The sequence below is a fragment of the Triticum dicoccoides genome, chromosome 3A (assembly GCF_002162155.2).
Source record: "Triticum dicoccoides isolate Atlit2015 ecotype Zavitan chromosome 3A, WEW_v2.0, whole genome shotgun sequence".
Taxonomy (NCBI): Eukaryota; Viridiplantae; Streptophyta; class Magnoliopsida; order Poales; family Poaceae; genus Triticum; species Triticum dicoccoides.
In genome coordinates, this window is record NC_041384.1 from 20,153,605 (window position 1) to 20,159,510 (window position 5,906).

Below are 5,906 nucleotides of genomic sequence, written 5' to 3' on the forward strand. Positions count from 1 at the left end.
GGCATCTTGTACATATTGGTGAGGTACGTCGCCTGAAATGAAATGCAATCTCGGAAATGTTTGTAGGCTCTCCTTGCAGCACCATCCACCCAATACATGTTCTTGACACGGTCCTCATCGTCCAACCTTATCCTGTAGAAGAAATCTGGATCTTCCTTGGCTTTCGCATCAAAGTAGGCAATTGTGGCCTCTATGTCTGCCAACTTGCTCTCTCTATGGTACCTGGCCTGTAGGTTTGTGACGTCAGCTGGTATGTACGGCATGCTACTCAGAGTCCCCTTTTTGCTGTGGATGAGAGATAGTATCTGCACCATTCTTGATGGACCGACGTTACAATCATGTAGCAGCTTTACGAATTGCCTTTCGACGGGGGTGAACCCTCTGTGGGCGGTCAGAAATTTCACCAGGTCGAACTTATTTATAAGTTGGTGGTTGTGCTCGTCAAAATATTCATTGACCACCCACTATGCTCCATCTACGTTTAGCTTACACCAGACAGGGCACTCAGTCTTGAGAATGATACCTCTCTTTCGTTCCGGAACGACAGGCGCATCGCCTTTCCCCTTGTTGTTCCTCCGCGCCTTGTGGCACCTCATCTCACCTCTGTTGTACTAGTTAGTTTTCTTAATTTTCCTATGGTACTCGGTGTTGACCGCAAATCCATGGAACTTTGCATATGTCTGGTAGTATTCCTTTGCTACTTCAAACGATTCAAATCTCTGTCCAATGTACGGTGGCTGAGGTACCACGATCTCTGACTGCCCACCATCTTCATCCCCTTGTGCGTCGTCGTCAGTTTCATCATTCACTTCAATATCGGCGACAGTCCCATCCACCTGAGTGTTGCCAGTGCTTGTGTTCAAAGGGGTGCTTGCCGGCATTGCTGGAATGATTGTCATTCCTGACTCTGACTCGAAATTGTTTGTGGCATGATTGTCTGCTGGCTGGTGGAACGCGTCTTCCGTGCGTTCAGAGCTCCCCGCAGTAGATGTTCCTGCGCCGCTGTGCATTGTAGTTTTAGGTTCTGTAATAGGAAAAAACAGGTACGAGAGTAAGATTTTTGTGTTGGATAACATGTGTATCGCAACGGATCACACCATCTTCGAGTGATTTGGCATGACATCATTTCAGACAGCAAGTCGTGAGTCTACGCGTGGACATGTACGACAGCTGTAGCTGTCCAGTCATGGCAGCTACTGTTCAACAAACATGGCAACTATTGTTTTGCCTACAAATAACTACAAATAGCAAATGTAGCGCTGGTTTTTTTGGTTCAGATTTTTCCTTTTACCTTGTTGTGCTGTATTTGACCATCTTGTGTGGTCTGTGACACCATAATGACGTGCTCCACCTACAATTTGTGAAGCTTGCCAGGAGACGTTTGCCGGGTCACCGCCAGTGTAATAACCTGTAAGCATAGTAGTGGTTGGTCAATTCGTGATAAATGCAGTTCGTGCTAGCATGGCAACTGTAGTTGCCCCTTACGTGGCAACCGCAGTTTTTGCTTGCATGGCAACTGAAGTTGCATTGGTATGGCAACCACAGTTGTTCCTAGATGGCAACTGCAGTTCCCACGACATGGCAACTGCAGCTGTTCCTCCATGGCAACTGCAGGTGTGCAGGGATGGCAACAACAGTTGTCCACAGACGACAAGTGTTGTTTTTAATCCATGGCAATTATAGATGTCCAGTCATGGCAACTTGTAGTTGTCAACTATGCTCCTTGTGCTAACTGAGCATCCGCAACTTCACTATTTTTATGGACTCACCTATGTACAACGTCGATGGCAGGTACATGGGTGCTGCCTGATGCCACGTGCTGCATGAAGTCTCTGCATTTTTCACCCGTGATAACTCGTGAGTCCTTTTGCCATCTTTTTTTCATGTTCATTTTTCATGTCCACAGCAGTACGTGCTCTTTTTTCGTTTTGCATTACCTTGATTAGCCATACTAGCTAGTTGAAGTTGGCTGCCCGTACATTTGTCAGCGTTAGCGCCTTGTGACTGAACTTGTCTCTGGTCATAAGAACCTGCATAAAAAATGACAGTGCACGACATAAGTAGAATGTCATCTTCATCGTCGCGAATATGGCAACTGTTCTCTTCATTGTTTAGCATGCATCATACCTACGCCTGCATACTGTTCTAGTAGTGGCAGCAACGGCCCCGCAGAGATGAGCTGACTGTACTCTGATGCATCCAAAGGGGGTGTTTCTGGCCTTTGAGAACCCCAAGCATCAGGGCCATCTTCGTGATTCATTCTTTCTGTGTCTCGCTTCTTCCCGATGTGTTCTCAATCACTGGATGAATTAGAAGGCATCAACAATACACAAAAAAATTTATCATTGTGCTGCTTGCATGTAGAAGTTAACACGTCAGTGTTATCACATTTTCATGCGTAGGCAACCAACATATCATGGCTAGTAGGACATGCACATCCACTATCTTTTCTAAAATCTGGGTGCTAGCTATCCGTTTGATTCGATGGCATCAACCTCTACAATAGGATGGCAAGCAATAAGTTGACATGGTGGCAGTTGACGACAATGATAGGTGGCAATTGACGTTAGACACCAATGGCAATTAATTTTCACACCCCCCATTACTCCAAATTTCTCAATTTTCTCTTCCTTTTTTATGGATTCCTGCACATCCATTCGTTTACCAACTACGTGCATCAATCTAGTGAGAACTTACGGTTATCTCTAGCGTATTACATGGCAGATCTAGTGCATTCTGCTTGGCAATTGTGAAGACACACAACTTTATGTAGTGTTTTACCGCTGTAGGATGGATCTAGTTGCCAACTTCGTCGGTAATTTTGCAATTTTCTGCCCAGAAAGAAGGATGAGAAGCAGTAGGGAGATCGGGAGATTCACCTACTTTTAGCTGGTCGTCTTTGGAGGGCGTTGTTGGAGTGGGGGATGGTGGGGTGGGATGGGGTGGGGGAGATAAGGGGTGTGGTTTGCGGTGGGAGCGCACTACGGATCTGCCCTGGTTGCCATGGCAACCAGAGATGGCCGGCGAAGGAGGTCGGGGTTCGACAGGCGGGGGACGAGGGCGGCAGACGAGAGAGGGGACGAGGACGGGAACGGCTGGGTCGTGCGGGCAGCGGGTCGTCTGGCCCGGACGAGGCAGTGCGGGCGGGGTTGCCACACAGCGGACGTGCGGGCCGCGCTTTCATGCGTGCGGACGGGGTCGTGTAGGCGGGTTCCCGTCCATGCCACACGAGGCGTGCGGGCGGGTTCCCGTCCACGCCACACGTGTGGCAGTTAGCACGACCCATGATAAATGATAGGAAACAACAACCAAAAAGAGCACAAAACCCCAATTTATGGATTTCTGGGCCTACACGTGCATTTTAGCCCAATGAGCACATACGAACTCTTCCCTGACCGAAATTAGGCCCTGAAACGTGTTGCCTGAACCCTTTTCGATTCCGAGTCTCAGGCTGGTGGTGCGGTTAGAATCCAACTCGAGTCGTGTGTGTTGTGTTGTCATCCGGAAGCCCGACGAGATGTATGTAGCTATAAAGAATGGAACACGCGGCAGGGGCCAACACGAGAATTGTACGTAGACGAGAGATCAAAGACGACGATGGCGACGATCGGGTGGCCGGACCTCCCGCCCGAGCTGTTGGGCGACGTGCTCTCGCGCTTGCCGTCCTACCTCGAGCACACCCGCGTCCGCGCCGTGTGCCGCTCCTGGCGCTCCAACGCACGGACGCAGCCACCGTCGCTGCTCCTGTGGGCCGGCCTCCGCAATGGCGCCTTCCTCGACCTGGCCGAGGGTGCGCTTGACTGTCTGCCCGTCCCAGAAGCCGACGTCGTCCGTCGGGTCTCCACAGGCCGCCTGCTGTTCCTGGTGCGCCGCGACGGGGCGTGCTCCCCTGATGGACCCTCACTCCGGCGACGCGACCCCTCAGCACATCGAGCCCGAGTACCTCTGTGCCCACCTCCAGTTCAGCGACTTCTTACTAGTGCAGCCTCGCTCCTCCGGGGACACGACTGCCCCTCGACAGATCACCCGCCTTGTCGCCGATAGCATCCGCAAGGTGGTCGTGTTCGATGACCTCGTCGCCGTTCTTATCAGGCGTCTGCACAAGAGCAATAACGTCAGTATCTACACTCGTGGCGGACCAATGCGCATGGTGTGGGCGCCCCCTCCTGAATTCCCCGGACGCGCCATCGACATGGCACTCTTCAAAGGGAAGCTTTACGTGCTCGCGTCGGAAGTGCAGTGCCGCAGCTACGAGCTCCATGCCCTCGACATGGCCACCGGAGAATCAGTCCAATGCATACGTAGCAACACGCCGCCAACAAGAGTCGACGAGGGCTACAAGCACGTACGTGAAGTCTACCTGGTCTCCTCCGGTGACCGCCTGCTCATGGTCGAACACGCGATCGACCACATGACCTGTCGTCGTCGACAGACGTATTTTCCGTCACAGTTTGAGGTCTTCGAGGCTTCCGACCTAGACCTGGGCGACGGTCGTGGACGGTGGAGGGAGGTTGACACGCTCATGGGACGCACCCTCTTCGTCAGCGAGGGATGCTCCGAGTCACTCCCGGCCAGCGGCATCGATGCTAGAGAAGATTGCATCTACTTTATGAGCGAGCGTCCAAGGCTCGGCCCAAGGGCCAGGGACGCTACCATGACGGAGCTCGAATCAGGGATGTACAACATGAGAGATGGGACGATGGTAGCGCCGTTGCCACCGTTGGACATGGTGACGACAGAGTCGGTGGACGGTCCATGGTGTCCCACTTGGATTTTCCCACCGACGATTTGAGGTTTCGAGCTGGCGGTGGCAGGGAGCCAGGCGAGGTGAAAGCCACTAGTTTCAGAAGATTGAAGCTAAACTAGTGGTTGGGGCGCCATCCGGTGGCGCCGCCTGAGAGGAAGCTGGGCGGTGCCAGGTGGGAGGCACCCCTTCCATTTTACTTATCGACAAAAGTAACGAGCGAACGTTCGGACCTTGGCAATAGATCCGAACGATGCTCCAGGGCTTCACCTCCTTGTCGCTCGCTTTTATTTTTTTCTCAAAAAAGTGATCCTGCCGTTGGATTCGAACCTTCCACCTCTTGAGCGTGCTATCCTCAAGCTAACCATCCGACCTAATGCTGTTATGTGCTTAGCTTTGATCTGATTTGATATTCTTTTCTCTGTTTTTCTCGCGTACTTTGATTGAAGTGCAAAAACTATTGTGACGAGCAGGAATCGAATCGTGTACCTCTTAGGTAGATTACTCAGCATGTGAGCCACCTGACCTACATTCTTTCTCTTGAAATAATGAAACCAAATATGCTATTTAACTGGTTTACTCTTCTACGTTTGCACACAAACAACTTATTTCAGTTTCCCATTTTTTCGCACTTACGTACTATTTTTTACCTGAACCTAGTGAATCGATGAACCAACAACGCTCGTCCATTCACCCCTTTGAATTTTAGAAGTTATTTGGTGAATATATTGATTTTGGGAGCTTTGTTGAACATCTTGATTTGAGTTGCTATTTAATTCCATTGGCTGCTCTCTCGGTTGAGATAATGACGGAGCAGTCGCTCCATTACATGGGCCCGTCGCAGCCATCGCCGGCGCGTGTGAAGGAGGAGTTGTTGTCCCCGCGCACGCCACCACGTGAAGTACGAGCCGACGTCCCCACTCCGACCTGTGAAGGAGGAGTCGGCCTCGCCCCGGCACAATCATGGCGTCCAGGTCAGACGCCACGTGAAGGAGGAGCCAGCCTCACCCCGGCACCACCGCGACATCTAGATTGGATGCCGAGTCAAGGAGGAGTCGGCGTCCCCGCCACGCAGCCGGTACGGCCGCATGCACGCGCCACCGCCACCGTCTCGCCGTCAAGGAGGAGTTTCCGCCTGCGATCAAGAAGGTGCGAGGCCGCT